Consider the following 18,869-nt stretch of genomic DNA (forward strand, 5'->3'; position numbering starts at 1 on the left):
GGAGGATGCATGCCTTCACATTGGGACACAGCTAAAAGGCTTGTTTGAGATGAGCAAAATCTGCGCAGAATCGATCAGCGGTGATCAGCACGACATGCATGCCGGTTAGAAATGTGTCCGAGTGCGGTCCGCCTTGCTCTGATGTCATGCTGACGTATGTCAAAAATCTCTCGCGAGCGCATTCTGCAGTCGAGCGCAGTTGCTCTCCACCGACTGCGCTGATCAAAAGGTGTGTTCGACATCGGCTGCGGCTGGATGTAACCGATCGGCGAGAGTAGCCGCGTGCAGGCGGGGAGGAGCTGCAAACGGAGAAGTGAAGTCGGACACTAGGCTTGTTTGAGATGAGCAAAATCTGCGCAGAACCGATCACCGGTGATCAGCGCGAGATGCATGCCGGTTAGAAATGTGTCCGAGTGCGGACCGCCTGGCTCTGATGTCATGCTGACGTATGTCAAAAATCTCTCGCGAGCGCAAGGCGCACGTGTCGGATTTTGCAGTCGAGCGCAGTTGCTCTCCACCGACTGCGCTGATCAAAAGCATGATGGGAAACGACTTGCTGACGACACAGCTTAATGCTCATTGGTTTAAACAACTGTGATGTATTGTTCTCTTTTAAAATGTTTGATTTTAAAACTCTGATATCATGTTTTATGTGTATACGTTATGTGTGAATATTCCCAAACTATCTAACAGTGCGATCTCTATGGGTTATGCAATGTAATTTTTATAAAAAAAGAAAAGAAAAGAAAAAGAAAAAAACAACACATGTCTGTATTAAAGAAAAAAAGATTGATAAACATGTATTTGGAATAGAATTAAATAAGTAGGCTACTTTGGGTGTCTTGTTCATTATATTTATTTTCATATAAAAGCAACAGAACTTAAATTCCATCCAGTTTATTAGCAACACTGTGCACGAGCGTGAATCCGGTGAATCCCGCGATATCCATCTTTGATCTCACAGGTGTCAGATCCACTACGAGAAGAGAGAACTGTCCGTCTTGCCTGCGCTTATTTCACTCCTCCCTTCACTGCAGCCGCCTACTCTCGCATACATTTCAGGCGAGGCAAGGCGCATCTCAAACAAGCCTAATTTCTAGTGAAGCCCCGTATCGGGGCGTGTATCGGTTTACTAGAGTCACGTGATCGATGACAAACAAAGCCTCACTTTCTGTCCAATCACGTGCGCGTTTCGCTTTGGGTGTCAGAAGGCTCAAACTCCAGATCTTATTTAACGAGTTGCCTCAGTCTGGTTGATGTGTTTGTGAGGAGAGTGCTGTACTTTGAAAGTTAATCAATATATTACATTTAAATAACCAACATTTATTTTTCACTACTTAGGCTATTATTTTTTGTTGTTTTTGTGTCTTTTTGTTATTATAAAATCTTTGCATTTTTTGGTGATTTTAGGTCATTTGGTGTTGGTATTTGGGTTTAGGGTGGGATTAGGGGGGAAGGGATAGGGTGTTGGTGTTTGGTGAAGGGTTTGTATTTAGAGCAATGGCAACAGCCAAAAATAATAAATATAATTAAAAACTTTATCACCTTTCTGTCATTCCTACAGTTAAGCACTATCAGTAACAAGTGTCATAAGTGCATTTAATAACAGATGATCCTATCAGACAATGTCCTTATTCATTTTGTGTGTGTGTGTGTGTGTGTGTGTGGAGGGAGAGAGAGAGAGAGAGAGAGAGAGAGAGAGAGAGAGAGAGAGAGAGAGAGAGAGAGAGAGAGAGAGAGAGAGAGAGAGAGAGAGAGAGAGAGAGAGAGAGAGAGAGAGAGAGAGAGAAGGCCTACATTAAATCTTGTTGAATCATATAAGCTTATATTATATTTTATTGTCACACTTTAATGGGAAAATGAATTTATTTAATGAACAAATCAAACACAAACATGTAAGGCTTGTATTTGTACACATAACATTGAAACTATGGAGTGTGTTGTGGTTGCTTCATCTGCCAGAGCTTCTAACACAGGCTTCTGGCTGCTTTATTTTAAATAACCACCAGATGGCGCTGTTCTCGACCAGTTCTCGACACTCTCAAAGGTTTGAATCTTTTCCCGGAACAGTCAGGAGAAAGCCTCAGTGATTCATGAGGCTTCATTTCCCCATCCCTACCAATAGCAGCGTTGCTGATCAATGTTTCTACTATCGATACATATCCCCTTTTAAAGGGATAGTTCGCCCAAAAATGATATTTAGCCCATGATTTACTCACCCTCAAGCCGTTCGAGATGTATATGTCAATCTTTTTTCAGACGAACACATTTTCAGTTATTTTAGAAAATGTCTTAGATCTTTCAGTGGTTAGAATGTGAAGCAATGGGGTCCAGCTCGTTGAAGTCCGCAAATGAGCATGCATCCTTCACAAAAGTAATCCATCCGGCTCCAGGGGGATAAACGAAGGCCTTCCGAGGGTAATCCGTGCGGTTTTGTCGTAAAAATATACATATTTAAAACTTTATAAACGAAAATAACTGGCTTCCGGTCGCGGTCGACGCGCGTTCACGGAGATGGATGCTGGCATATGACGTAGGACGTAGCGTAGGAAGCGTCGTGACGTAGAACGAACGTAGAGTTTTGTTTTGCTCTGCTCTCTGGCTGCGCTGTCACGTTCGTACTACGTCACGACGCTTCTATCTCCATGAACGCGCGCCGACCGCCACCGGAAGCCAGTTATTTTCGTTTATAAAGTTTTAAATATGTATATTTTTACGACAAAACCGCACGGATTACCCTCGGAAGGCCTTCGTTTATCCCCCTGGAGCCAGATGGATTACTTTTGTGAAGGATGCATGCTCATTTGCGGACTTCAACGAGCTGGACCCCATTGCTTCACATTCTAACCACTGAAAGATCTAAGACATTTTCTAAAATAACTGAAAATGTGTTCGTCTGAAAAAAGATTGACATATACATCTCGAACGGCTTGAGGGTGAGTAAATCATGGCTTAAATATCATTTTTGGGCGAACTATCCCTTTAAACTTTGCATGAACGCGCAATTATCTCAGATAACTCAATCCAGTTATACTAATCATATCCGGCAAGTGTGTTCGAAGAACCTAATTAGTCAGATCATGATTAGCACGATGATATCATCTTGGATGTCTCATTTGATCTCGGATGTTTTAAGCAACGTACGAATAACGGGCCCCAGGACGCGGGAACAGAACAACCAACATCAGTGACTAACACGACCAAGAACTCACAACCACTGAACTAAAACACAGGGCTTAAATACAAGGACAAACAAGCTAAACAAGATAAAAAGGGGGTGTGGTTAATCTGAAACACCAGGGGAGACTAATAGACATAACAGGGAACTACTAAACATGAAAAGACAGGGGAACACAGACTGACATCACAACAATTATAGTTATCTTGCATTAGTTGCATTAGTTTGAAATGTAATAAAATTACTAAATAATGAAAAAGTAATGTGAATAAAGTCACATGAGCTTATCTTGAACACGCTAAGGAGGATCACTCACTCACTCTCTCTGTTTTTGAAGGTCACTAAGAAGGTGATCGAGTCGCCTCGTCCTCCGTTCCGTAACCTGACGAATCCTCTTTACACTCCGATCGTGGCGCTGAAGTATGCAGACGAGACGCGCAGCCTGTCGGTTCACACCTTCTATCACATGCTGTATAACCTGGGAGGAATCATGCATGTTAGCGTGAGAATCATGAAGTTCCTGAGCAGTGAATGGTTACGGAGACGAACCATCTACAGATGGTACAGATTAAATTGTAAACATACAAATATTGTTTCAGAAGTGTTGATTCATTTTAACCAGTGGCGGATTAAGATTCTTTGGTGCCCCTGGGCATTGACACCTAGAGTGCCCCCCAATAACCTAAAAAAAAAAAAATGAAATGAAATGTGCTTCATGTGATAATTACATTAATTGTTATTATTAGGGGTTCAAGCATGAAATGCTGAAACCCTATTGTAATTGTAAGGATTTGTAAAACGCATCGTGCAGGACAAACCGTAAGGCCTAGAGACTTGAAACCTGGCCAGATGGTAGGCCTCAATTTGGGGACAACCTATCAGAGTATGACACCGATTGGCCCATAGGTGGCGCTACAGCAACCAAAAGTTCAAAATTGCTCATAACTCTTAGACTGTTTGTCCCAGGATCAAGTGTCTTATAGCGTTGGAATCCTTGGCTCAAGGCGGACAACATGGCTATCTCCGATTTGGATGTAGGCAGGGAAAGTTTTCTGCTATGTCGGATTTTGTCCAAAACCTACTTTTGCGAACTAGTCCCTGGTTTTTCGCCCGATCGGAACCAAACCAGTCTAGGACAATTCTCTGGACTCTCTAGATCAATAATTATCGAAAAAAAAGTTGAACTTTGGCCTTTGGGTGGCTGTAACAGGGTAATTTAGAAAAGGGGGCGTGGCAAAATACACTCAAAAGCCTATAAATACCAAAGGAAAGCTCAGAACTTCACAAAAATTGATGAGCATATGTGTCAGAACATGGTGAGGAAGCATGCAGAGTTTCATGGAGATCGGACCATAGGTGGCGCTATAACTGGCAAAAAGCCTTAATTCTTATTAGGGTTTCAAGCATGAAATGCTGAAACCCTATTGTAATTGTAAGGATTTGTAAAACGCATCGTGCAGGACAAACCGTAAGGCCTAGAGACTTGAAACCTGGCCAGATGGTAGGCCTCAATTTGGGGACAACCTATCAGAGTATGACACCGATTGGCCCATAGGTGGCGCTACAGCAACCAAAAGGTCAAAATTGCTCATAACTCTTAGACCGTTTGTCCCAGGATCAAGTGTCTTATATCGTTGGAATCCTTGGCTCAAGGCGGACAAAATGGCTATCTCCGATTTGCTTGCCCTTTGGCGCCAATTTCGAGTAAATTGCATTTTTTTGAAAAACCTATTTTTGCGAACTTCTCCTAGGTTTTTGGCCCGATCGGAACCAAACCACTGCAAGAATATTCTCTGGAGTCTGACAATCAATAATCATCCAAAAAATTCAAAATTTCAATTAACGTTCGATAAGGGGAACCAAAATATTTGATGGCACCAGGGCCACTTTTACTAAAACGGTTATAAATTGTGAACGGAAAGAGATTTTTTTGCTAAACTTGGCATACATCTTCCTGAGCTCAATCTGAGATCACTTGAAAAAAATCGCAACAATTGGCCACTAGGTGGCACTATAAAACGGTTATAACTTGTGAACGGAAAGAGATATTTTCGCAAAACTTGGGACACATGTTCATAAGCTCAATCTGAGTTGACATGAAAAAAATCGTGACAATTGGCCACTTGGTGGCTCTATAACAGTGAAAAAATCATGAAAATAGCTATAAGCGCACCCAACCGTTAGTCTACTGAAAATTGGCACGCAGTGTCTTTGTGAAGTCCCTGCGAAGGGTCAATTGAGAATGCCTGTGCGCACAATCCTGATCTAATCGACAACTTTGCAGAGAGCAAAGAGAGCTTTGCAGAACTTTTAAGAGAGCATCTTTTTTATGTATTTGGACCTAGGCCTAACAATGTGTTATGGTGCGCTGTCACCAGTGTTTTTGTTTTTTTGTTTTGTTTTTGGTGAGCGTAGGCTACTCCTGATTTTGTTAGTCATCTCATCTCTTATATGCTGTGTATGATCATATCCTGCCCTATTCATGGTAGCCTACTCGCGGACATCAATGTCTTCAATTGCGTCATCAAGGGGCCCGCCTTGAATCCTACTTAAGGGCCCGGTGTTGGCTCGTTACACCACTGAATATAATTGTCTAAACTCCTTATCAAAATTACATATTTACAACAAATCTGACACATATATATGGGCACACTTTGAGTACTACTAATAAAAGTGGTGGAGATCAGGCAAGACTATAAGAAGACTCAGGCAAAAAGGTGCTATAACTGTAAAAACACTTTAAAACCATATATTTCCAATGGTAAACTGCCTGTATTGGCTGTAAATGGTCTTTTCCATCTACTATGTCAGTGGTTACATGCTTGCTAAATAAAACTTAATAACTTTTGATGCTTTTGTGCTTAAAGGCCTTAAAGGCCTTAACTGCTTGAACCCCGATAAATGCTGCTTGCACCTTTAATTATTATTAGTATTATAATTTTACTAAACTCAAAATTAATTCATATTTATAAACTTATCTGATAACAGAAGGTTACATCAACAAAAGTCATTTTAAGTGAAGTAGAAAAAAGTCTTACAAAATCAGGTTACTGCTGTTATAGGTATAATATGCTGCAAGTATGCAGTAAAATTATACATTTTAGAATTAGTGAACCCATCTGTTACTGGTGTAATATAAGTCAAGTCAAGTCAAGTTTATTTGTATAGCGCTTTTCACAATACAGATTGTATCAAAGCAGCTTCACAGTATTAAATTAAAATAATACAACAAAGTTTGTTTCAAGAGGAATTTATTGATTGATAAAATTAAATGAAATATCCCCAAAATATCCCCAACTGAGCAAGCCAAAGGCAACAGTGGCAAGGAACCGAAAAACTCCATCAAGTGACCTAATGGTGTCCTAAAACTCCATCAGGTGACCTAATGGAGAAAAAAAAAAAAAACCTTGGGAGAACCCAGGCTCAGTCGGGGGCCAGTTCTCCTCTGGCATTTATGAGCTAGAGGCCGGATTGTAGTTTGAACTGTAGGATTATATGAATACCTGGCTGAAGAGATGCGACTTTAATCTAGTTTTAAACTGGGAGAGCGAGTCTGAGCAACGAACAGTATCAGGAAGACTATTCCAGAGTTTTGGAGCCAAATGTGAAAATGCTCTCCCTCCTTTGGTGGTTCTGGATATCCTAGGTATGACCAAAAGCCTTGAATTTAGTGATCTTAAAGAGCGCGATGGATTATAGGGCGATAGAAGATCCGTTAAATAGACTGGAGCTAAGCCGTTTAGGGCTTTATAAGTCAGTAGCAATACCTTGTAATTAATACGGAACTTTATAGGTAACCAATGCAGTGATGATAAAATCGGTGTTATATGATCAAATTTTCTTGATCTCGTAAGAACTCTAGCGGCGGCATTTTGGACTAACTGTAGCTTGTTTATTGAGGATGCAGGACAACCAGCTAATAAAGCATTACAGTAATCTAGTCTCGAGGTCATGAATGCATGAACTAACTTTTCTGCATCAGAAACTGATAGCATATTACGTAGCTTAGCAATGTTTCTAAGGTGGAAAAAGGCTGTTTTTGTAACATGAAATATGATTTTCAAAAGACAGGTTGCAATCGAGTATAACACCCAGGTCTTTTACTGTAGAGGATAAAGTAACAGGACATCCTATGATGTTAAAGTTGTATTGTGCGAGGTTTTGTAGGCGTTTTTTTGAACTGATAAGTATTACCTCTGTCTTGTCTGGATTTAACCCTCTGAGGTCTGAGCTGTTTTCTGGGCCCTGGAGGTGGTCTGACATGCTCTGACATTTGTGTTTTTTTCTGTTACTAGTGACATTTTCATGGCTAAAGTCTAATTACACTGTATTCAGCACAAACTCTGCTACAATAATATATCAGCAGCATGTATGTAAAAGTTTGTAGGTTTGAGATAATGACATTTATGCGTGGTTTGTGAAAATACAAAAAAAAATTCTCACTGAAATAAGGCCATGAAACCCATACTGATTATTTCTTCACAAGACTTTTGAAAATTGTATGACATAGCCTAGAATATTTGCTCCAAAACTATGTGAAAATCACCCTGACTGCTCATTCAGATAAGACAATATATTGATCTAAAAATTCTAAGACGTGTTTTGTGTGACAAAGCCATATGCGAAGAGGCGTGACCATCTCATTAATATGTAAGCTTTTAACACCTGAGAAAGACAAAGACACTCCCCTAACTGCCCTATTAGGAGCGATCAGGCCCTGTCATTCAGAGCAACCTTGCACAAAGAATGAGGAGATTTAAAAAAGAATGGCTTTTTAAACACAACACAATCCAAAAATACAAATGACAAAAGAGCACATTGAAAACAATGATCCAAAGACAGAGACCTTTGTGCCATTCCTAAAAACATACCTTTCATTTCCAAGGTGTTTGATTTTCACTTTACCATGTTCATGTACAGAGACTCATGTGAATGTTGAAGTCAGCAGGACTCAGTTGCATCTGGTCCCTGAAAGAAAAAAAAAAAAGAAAGAAAACTGTGAACATACTGATATCAAGAGAAACTATAGGGCTGCACGATTTTGGGAATAGATTTTAGATTTTTCTGGTTAAAATTTCTTTTTAAAATTCACAGAATACACACACACGTTTCCAACAATATATAATTAACACCAGGTTTGTTGTGCCTTGTAGGCATAGGCTACGCAGTGCTGCATAAAATAATAATAACAATAAATTAAATCTTCCAAAAGATTTCAAGAACAACTACGCTAGAGAAAAATTCGTTATGATGATATGAAATGAGATAATAGTACAAACATAAAGCCTAATGTTTGGTGCATTTTTCCTTTCAAACGCCATCGCGCTCCAAAATGTGATAACATTCAAACGCCATCGCGCTCCAAAATATTAAACATTATGGTTATACATATCTATGTTTGAGCAGATATCCACAAACAGTATTTAACAGGAAACACGGGTCTAAATAGTATAATATTCACCATATATCTAGCAACAGTTCAACTGCAATGTGAAGTTTATGCAACAATACCATAAACTAATAAGTAAGAATTTCTTACCTTACATCTTTCTTGTCTTCAAATCGCGTTCTTCTTCTTCTGATGTAAATCCAATGTAAGCTCAGACGTGTCTTCCAAACTCGACGAAAAGCAGAGACTTGTGAAGTGTTTTGGTGTTTTGTGTTTGAGGTAACGAGGGCGTTCGCGTCCCATGTGGAGATTTGCATGTGGAGATTTGCATGTGAATCTCTTTTGCGCGAGTGGGCGTGTCGAATTAAAAAGTAATTAGCAAGCGTTTGAGATACTGGACATCCTGTTGGTTTTATACAAATTACTTAAACAGAGAATATTTGTTTTCAGTTTGAATCCGATCATTTAAAAGTACACACTTAAATGTGTATAAAGGTATATGGCTCATAAATGTGTGAGAAGTATTCGCTGAGTTTTGTTTCAGTTTATAGACGTGCTCAAGAAAAAAAAGTTCACCGCGACGGAGAGGCAGAACGCACACCCTGTTTATTTTCTTTATTTTACAAAAGCACAATGTTTTGATTTGATTGTAAGTGGACACATACAAAAGTAGAAATATCACAGATTATTTTTTTATATTTCTTTTTTCTGTTTAACCTGTTAAGCTGCAACGCCACTTTTGAAAAATCCCCAGAAATGACATACCCAAACTGAAACAGATACAGTTCATGAACCCTTTGCACTAAAAGCACAAGTATGATCTCATTTGAAAGCTGACACCTGGTAGTTTATTGTAAATGTAGAATTAATTATTGTCATAATGAAAAAAACATTTTTTAAATAGCTTCAAAGTTTTGTAAAGTTATTAGAAATTTGTTTTTATTAAACATATTCATGAAAATAAAATTGAAGTGGGCCCTGGAGCAATCTAGAAATGCACTGCAGCTAAAGCCATATGTGTGACCATGTTATATTTAAAATCTGAAAATGATAAGTCTAAAACTCTGTATTTAGTTAAATGTTTTTCAAGATCATGTCAAATTACTTTATTTTGGGCCTAGCTAGCATGTCTTAGCACACCATCAATACACGACCATTTATGAGATTAAAACCATGTTTGTGCTACAAACGTACTTTATAACACAAGTGGAGTGTTTTAAATAATCTTCTGTGATCTAATTTGGCTTCAGATAAAAAAAAAAATCAGACAGAAAATATATTTATAGAATTATGCACAATGATAAAGTCTATATCGATTAGCAATACATTATAAATATAATATATTATAAAAATACCTGGCATTGCTTGAAGAACACAGGCAAATCACATATCATTGCAATTATGTTTATTGTTTTCAAAACGTCTGTATCTGCATATTACAGCGATCTCTGTGTTAGCTTTGTGTGTAGCTGCTGCTATCAGTGACGTCCTTGAAGGTCACATGATTATGGCTCTTCTTCATGTTCCATATATGGAGTATTTTTGTGCATATAGCGCCCTCAGGCTATAGGTATGAATTGAAAACACAGCACATCTCAGTAAGAAGCGCTCATAATGATTACATCGACGCATTTGGGTATAAATTCAATAAATATTATTCCTGTCTATAGAAATATGATGTGAATCTATGAGAATATATCAATATTTCTCCAAGTCTGCACATTTTTGAGCTAAAAGCCCTGAGGGACGTTGTTTTGTATAGCACTGTCATGACAACAGCACGGAGTTTTTTTTTCTGAATGGACCAGCTGACGCTCATAATTCATAATAAAGGGATCGATGCATTTTTTCATTTCATAACTCCTGACACAAATTAAGACATAACTGTCACTATAAGTTTCTCAGAATACAATAGTGGTCAAATACTGAAACTTGAGTCTTATATCTTTTTAATGATGTATAGTTTGTCAAAGTATAACATTTAATCTGATAGTAACTTTGAACTAAATAAATAAAAAAACGCTTCAGTGCGCCGACGCACTGGTGAGGGTTAACAGGATAACCATAAATGAAGGAGTAATTTAAGTTTATGTTGCTGCTATGTGAAAAAAATCCAGCAAAACTCGTTGGCGCGTTTCTCGACCTCAGAGGGTTAATAAAAGAAAATTACGCGTCATCCAATCTTTTATATCTTTAACACACTCTGTCAATTTGGAAAATTTAGCGTTTTCATCCGGCCTTGATGAAATATATATTTGAGTGTCATCAGCATAACATTGGAAACTAATTCCATGTTTCCTTATAATATTTCCAAGTGGCATCATATATATTGAAAATAACAGAGGGCCTAATACAGATCCCTGCGGCACTCCATAGTTTACTGGAGTTATGATCGATTTTTCTCCATTTAAATAGACAAAATGGTAGCGGTCAGATAGGTATGATTTGAACCAGCTTAGTGCTTGTCCTTGAACACCAGTATAATTTTGTAGTCGATCTAAGAGTATTGTGTGATCTATAGTATCAAACGCAGCACTAAGATCAAGTAAAACTAGTATTGAGATACAGCCTTGGTCAGAAGCTAAAAGTAAATCATTTGTGATTTTAACGAGCGCAGTTTCAGTGCTATGATGCGGTCTGAATCCAGACTGAAACTTTTCATAGATATCATTTTGTTGCAAGAAAGAGCCCAGTTGAGCGGACACCACTTTTTCTAATATTTTAGACATAAATGGAAGATTTGAAATGGGTCTATAATTTGCTAGATTATTATGATCTAATTGTGGTTTCTTAATGAGAGGTTTTATAACTGCCAGTTTAAATGTTCTTGGAACATGACCTAAAGATAAAGACGAGTTAATAATATTGAGGAGAGGCTCTTCCACTACAGGTAACACTTCTTTCAGTAGTTTAGTTGGTATAGGATCTAATAAACATGTTGTTGTTTTAGATGAAGTGATAAGTTTATTTAACTCTTTTTGTTCTATAGTTGTAAAGCACTGTAATTGTTCTTGCGGGGTGATAATTGAAGCTGAATTATAAGGCGCGATTGAAGATTGAACGTTTACAATTGTGGTTCTGATGCTTTCTATTTTCTATATAATAACTATCACTTTCACTTCCAGATAAGATACACATTTAAACAAAGCATGCTGCAAATATAATTAAAGAAATTGAAAAATGACTCAAAACATGCCAAGGTCTAAGCCAGTCAAAACCACCACCCACTAAAATCACGTTTTTAATACTGTAATGCAAACTGATTATTGACATCATGAAAATCAAACTGTTAATCACTTCAGATTATGGTAAAAAAAAAAAAGTCTTGTTTGCAATAGTAATAATATCTGTAACTACATAGTTTTTTGAGGTTTTGAACTAAAAAACAAATTTAAAAAATCGGTCCCACTTTATATTAAGTGGCGTTAAGTACTATGTACTTACATCAAAAAATAAGTACAATGTACTTATTGTGTTCATGTTGTATTGTAAAACACTTTTGCTGCTATTGAGGTGTGAAACGGGTAAGGTTAGGGACAGGTGAGGTGGATTGGGTAGGTTTAAGGTGTAAGGGAAGGGTCAACTGTGTAATTACAAATGTAATTACATAAATTAATTACAGCTGTAATTACATGCAGGAATTTTTAAAATGTAAGTACAATGTAAAAACATGTAGTTACACAATAAGTACATTGTATCAAATTATTAATTTCAATGTAAGTACATGTAAGTACATAGTACTTAAAGCCACTTAATATAAAGTGGGACCAAAAAATCACTTGTTTACACTCTGTTTGCCAACAGCTGCAAAGTACAACATGAAAGTGCAAGGCTGATGCTCCGTATAGGATTCACACATCCAGGAGCAAGGAAATTTCATTTCGGTTGAAGAGACACGAGACAACACCGCACAGCCCACTCCCAAAATCTGGTGATAGATCGTGCGATTCACGTGGGGAAAATAAAAAACTTTCAACAAAACATTCAGGGAATTTAGAACATTCTGATGCAACGGTATATATAGGTCATGGCTGGAAAGATGTTTGAGGTTGCATAGCTTGTCTAACCGGAGAAAAATGATTTGCCCCCCAGGATGTGGTGCCACTTGCCCAAATGCCCATATGGTTAATCCACCTAAACCTTTGAGTAACTCACATAAGCTGTTCAGATTTGGATTTTATATAAAGTATAAACTACATCAGTGTATTTTTTTTGTTGTTGTATTAAAGATTCAGAACAGAATGTGTATCTAGATTTCTAACTTCTGTATAATGAAAAATATAAATTAAACATGAATTAATACAAATGTAAATCTGTGAGATTTGATGACTATGTGCATGTGGACGTTAGTAAGAGGATTTTCCAATGTGTGTGTGTATCTGTTGTTTAATCTGACACAGAGACACTGAGGAATCATAATCAAGCCTACATCCAGCATAGAGGGGTTCAGTGAATGTGGTGTTGAGTGTGTTAAGCCTGGGATGCACCAAACCGACGCCAAAGAACTAGCGCTGATGAAAGCGCTGTTCGCATCGCCTGCGTTGGGGGGAAAAGCTGCATTTGAACACACCGAGAGAACTACAGCCGACTGTCAGCTAGAATGCATGTTAACTGCGCCTGTGTGTAAATCAGACAATTGTCTATTTCTGCAGATATATTCATCTATATTCGTCATTCAAAAAGGGAAACCGACACTGCAGGCTGCATATACACAAACCATAAAATAAGCAGTGTGTGCTTACCATTTTGAATATAAATCCTGCTAAACACTTTCTTTAGTCCTCTCCGCTCATGTTAATATTGAAATATTCACCAAGGAACACAGGTAAAATGACGTAACATTAACTGAACAGCCAATCAGAGTTCCCTCTTTCACCGACGGCACATCGCCGATTCAACATGTTGAATCTGCCCCCCAAAAAAAAATAAACGGGACGGAGTCAGACTATAGCCAACGGTGTGGAACACACTTGGAAAACTATGGTGGCCAACGCTCAAAAAACGGTCCGACGTTGCCCAACGGCCGATCGTCGGCTTGGTGTGTCCCAGGCTTAAGTGTGTGTCAGAGACGCTGTAGAAGGACAGTGCCGGCCGACACGTCCACATACACTCCTACTCTATTAGAGGATGAACAGACGGCAGGTATATCAGTGTAGTAATTATAGTGCCAGACAGTGAATCTTTCAGCAGAGCAGTACAGACTCCAGGATTTGACATTGGATCCAAACTTACGGTCACTCCCTCCTTTCCAGCTGATTCCTTTAAAGGTCACTGATATTTCAACCCATCTATCCCATTCAGCCTCCCAGTAAGAGCATCCAGTCAGACTCTCTCTGCACAGAACCTGAGGACATTCATCAAATCTCTCTGGATGATCAGGAATGATCATGCTATTCCACACGCATCACCTTCCTGTTCTCATCACACAGAATGAGTTGAGTGATTGCAGTGTTTGAATTCAATGTGAGATCACAGGCATCTGAACAAGAAGAGAAAAACATCTAGATGTGTGTTAGTGTGTGTATATACGAACACTTTCATGGTCCTGCAGTCATCCTGATCTCTCCATGATGGTCCACACTATAAACACACATTAATGTAGATATGCATCATGCACACATGTTCAGTATGTCAGTATTATGTATAGGATAACTGTTCCATAACTGATCCTTCAGTTCGTCAGAGAGTAGCTTGACTCCTGCATCTCCTGGGTAATTGTAGATCAGATCCAGCTCTCTCAGGTGTGAGGGGTTTGAACTCAGAGCTGAAGACACATAACCACAGCCTTCCTCTGTCACCATACAGCCAGACAACCTACAGAATAGAGCAGTGTATTGTTGTGAAGAAGAGAAAAGTGCATGTGGAGCTGTATCAGCTCCTGTTCAGCTCCAGCCTCATATCCCTACTTGTGTTGCTGAAGGACAACTACAGTAGCTTACAGTTTAAACATGGCCTCACTGACACACTGAAAACATATATAATTTAATTTAATGATTGTATTATGGAGTGAAAAACACAGTAGATGATCTGTTAGTGTGGGGAGAAACAGCACAAGAATGTGACTTTTTTTATGCTGCGGTATTTTGACAAGTTCATACCCATTTTTGTCAGAAGTGCTTCTTGAGAATGACACTGAATGGACCTGGGGATGTGAACAAGACAAAAGATTTCAAAAGCTTAAAAATCTGGTCTGATCCCATTCGTCTGACTTACGCTCTTTCTAGAGTTCATGTGTCCTGTGTGTTTCTTTCCTATCAGCTCAATGATGCCAAAAACTCTCTCAACTACAAGTCACAGATGTTCCTCTACTGGACACATTTCTCTAGAGTTGATGCTGAAGTTCATGACAGATCATTGTGTTCATCACAACACAGCGGTCAAATGTGTGAAATGAACAGCATCTTTTCTCCAAAGCAACAAGAGCACAAGCTTTGTTGTAGTCCAGACTTTAAAGTTAGGCATCTTTACAGATGATAATTTTAATAAATAGATAAAAACCTGCGCTGACAAACACTTGCAGTGCTGTGGATGTTTTCCAGGAGCCGATGGAGGAGAAACGTGTGCAAAAGCAGAACAAAAGCTCCTGGAGACACAAACTGTGCTGCAACTACAGACTAAACCATGACTTGATGGAGCAACATGAGAAGAAATATTCCAGCTCTATGTGACGAATCTCACATTCTGCTTCTAAAGCATCAGAACGCTCAGCTACTTTCATGGAAGAGCATCACTGGACACTTCTTTTCTGCTCTTTGTTCAAATGATTTAGACACTCCAGCTGAATAATGTTTAACCCTCTGAGGTCGACAAATGCGCCGGCGCGTTTTGCTGGATTTTCTTCACATAGTAGTACAAAAAAACTTAAATTTCTCCGTCATTTATGGTCATACAGAAAAAAGAAATATGAAAAAAGAATCTGTGATATTTCTACTTTTGTATGTGTCCACTTACAATCGAATCAAAACATTGTGCTTTTGTAAAATAAAGAAAATAAACAGGGTGTGCGTTCTGCCTCTCCGTCGCGGTGAACTTTTTTTTCTTGAGCACGTCTATAAACTGAAACAAAACTCAGCGAATACTTGTCACACATTTATGAGCCATATACTTTTATACACATTTAAGTGTGTACTTTTAAATGATCGGATTCAAACTGAAAACAAATATTCTCTGTTTAAGTAATTTGTATAAAACCAACAAGATGTCCAGCTTCTCACACGCTTGCTAATTATTTTTAATTTGACCTCGCCCACGCGCGCAAAAGAGATTCACATGCAAATCTCCACATGGAACGCAAACGTGCTCATTACCTCAAAAACAAAGCACCAAAAAACTTCAGAAGTCTCTGCTTTTCAGCGAGTTTGAAAGACGTGCTGTGAGCTTACATTGGATTTACCTCAGAAGAAGAAGAACACGATTTGAAGACAAGAAAGATGTAAGGTAAGAAATTCTTAATTATTAGTTCATGTTATTGTTGCATAAACTTCACATTGCAGATGAACTGTTGCTAGATATATGGTGAATATTATAATATTTAGACCCATGTTTACTGTTACTGTGTTTGTGGATATCTGCTCAAACATAGATATGCATAATATGGTAACCATAATGTTTCATATTTTGGAGCGAGCTCTGGTTTTGAATGTATCATATTTGGAGCGTGATCGCGTTTGAAAAGCAAAACACACCAAAAAAAGGCTTCATGTTTTTACTGTTATCTCATTTCATATCATCATAACGAATGGAAACATTTGATGTTACATATGACAATCAATATATTTGTCTCTAGCGTAGTTGTTACTGAAATCTTTTAGAAGATTTATATGCTGCTATAGGTTATTGTTATTATTATTTTATGCAGCACTGTGCATAGCCTACTATGCTTACAAGACACAACAAACCTGGTGTTCATTATATTATATATTGTTGGAAACATTTGTGTGTGTGTGTATTCTGTGAATTTTAAAAAGCACTTTTAACCAGAAAAATCTAAAATGTATTCCCAATAAATTTTAGAACTATATTCCCTATAGTTTCTCTTGATATCAGTATGTTCACTTTTTTTTTCTTTCAGGGACCAGCTGACTTCAACATTCACATGAGTCTCTGTATATGAACATGGTAAAGTGGAAATCAAACACCTTGGAAATGAAAGGTATGTACAATGTTTTTAGAAATGGCACAAAGGTCTCTGTCTTTGGATCATTGTTTTCAATAGTGTGATTTTTTGTCATTTGTTGTGTATATTTGTATTATGTTGTGTTGTAAATAAATCCAAAAAATCAAAAAGCCATTATTTTTTAAATCTCCTCATTCTTTGTGCAAGGTTGCTCTGAATGACAGGGCCTGATAGCTCATAATAGGGCCATTAGGAAGTGTCTTTGTCTTTCTCAGGTGTGAAAAGCCTACATATTAATGAGGTGATCACGCCCCCTTCGCATAAATCTTTCCCACACAAAACACGTCTTAGAAATTTTAAATCAATATATTGTCTTCTCTGAATGAGCAGTCAGGATGATTTTCACATAGTTTTGGAGCAAATATTCTAGGTTACGTGATACAATTTTCAAAAGTCTTGTGAAGAAATAATCATTAGGGGTTTCATGACCTTATTTCAGTGACAATTTTTTTTGTATTTTCACAAACCACGCATAAATGTCATTATCTCAAAACTACAAACTTTTACATACATGCTGCTGATATATTATTGTAGCAGAGTTTGTGCTGAATACAGTGTAATCAGACTTTAGCCATGAAAATTTCACAAGTAACAGAAATAAGCACAAATGTCAGAGCATGTCAGAACACCTCCAGGGCCCAGAAAACAGCTCAGACCCCAGAGGGTTAATCGGACAGATTTTGTCGAGCTTCGTTCAAGTGTCCTGACGTTGGAGGAAGGCTGAGACTGTTGTAGAGGACATGAAGCTCAGAGAACATATTCTTCACTGCCAAATACCTGTGCTTCAGCATTATTATACAACAAATCATATTTCAGCTGTCTTCCATCAGGACAAATTAAGGAAAGGATCATGAGGACACAGATATAGAGTTAGTGACACAGAAGTGGCTCAACTTACCCACCATTAGGGGTACAGTATGTTGTCACTGGGTAATTTGAGTTCAAAATAAATAAATAAAATATTAGTTTTTGTGCATTTTCCCATGACAGTCTTACTTTACAGCACATTATTCAGAATGTGTCCATGCAGTGAAATATCCAAAATATCCCAGTGTTAAATTCTGAGACAACAAAATTAAGTTTACATAAAAGCCTTTTATTAGATAAAGAAAATATTAAATGTTCCTCATTGCAGTTCACCAAACTTTGTGTGTTTGCAGAAGAATATAATCATATGAAAAGAAGAGCTGGATTCTATATTTTTAATTAACTACAACATTTCATAGTTTATGGCTAAACTATAAAAATGTAAAATCAGCAATTCACCAACAAGTATGAAATACAGTTAGACAAACATATAAATGTAAATAAATATAAATGCTGGTATACATTTACTTTAACATTGAACTCGTTTTACCTTTCCTTTAGAACATTTACTTAGATGTGCAAAAACATACATTTATTTCCCTGTAGAACATTTACAATGTAAAGAGCAAAAAGAGCAAAGCAAAAACTTTAATTTATTTGTAATGTTTTTATGAATGAATATTTGATGAAGGGAGTATATTTTGATACGTTCAGAAAGCCATATCAGATCAAGAATCAGACCAATGATCAAAAGTGGTAAAGCTTCTCTTTCTGAAGAACTGCGATGAATTCAGCTTTAACAGTATCACTGTGTTTGCGTATAATCTCACAGATCTTTCTCATGCTCTCCTGACTGGTTAAACTCTGTGTGATTTCTGAATATTGTTCCTCATGAATTAGTTCTTGCTGACGCAGTTTATCTGCAATGATCTGGACATTAGTAACCCCCTGAATGAGTTCTGACCAATGCTTATCAAAATGTCTTGCTTTATCTTCCTCACTATTAAGACATGGCTCATCTCTCTTAGGATGAATCAGATCACTATTCAGGCGCGGCTCGTCTCTCTTAGGACGAATCAGATCATCTTTCTCAATTATTGCATCCCAGACCTTCTCCTTATCCTCTTCTCTGATAAAAGTCATTTGAAGATCATTCTCCAGACGAGTCTTGACCCTAAAGTAGTTTGGGGGAGTTTCTCTTGTGAGTGTGATCCCTTCTTTGGGATGGATAGTGGAGGCACCAGGAACATCAAGAATGTGTGGCGTGTTCATCCGAAATGGCCTGCCAGGTCTGGGATACCTGATGATGCATGATGAAA

At 37.9% G+C, this 18,869-nt stretch overlaps 1 protein-coding gene and 1 long non-coding RNA gene across 15 annotated transcripts in view; one reads left to right on the plus strand and one right to left on the minus strand.

The window, feature by feature from the left end:
* Positions 1-18,869, minus strand: part of LOC309495366 (uncharacterized protein) — a 242,578-nt gene that overhangs the window by 79,940 nt on the left and 143,769 nt on the right. The window lies entirely within an intron of this gene.
* Positions 1-18,869, plus strand: part of LOC309495508 — a 120,547-nt gene that overhangs the window by 24,194 nt on the left and 77,484 nt on the right. The window lies entirely within an intron of this gene.

The sequence above is a fragment of the Leuciscus leuciscus genome, assembly GCF_965113295.1.
Source record: "Leuciscus leuciscus genome assembly, chromosome: 3".
Taxonomy (NCBI): Eukaryota; Metazoa; Chordata; class Actinopteri; order Cypriniformes; family Leuciscidae; genus Leuciscus; species Leuciscus leuciscus.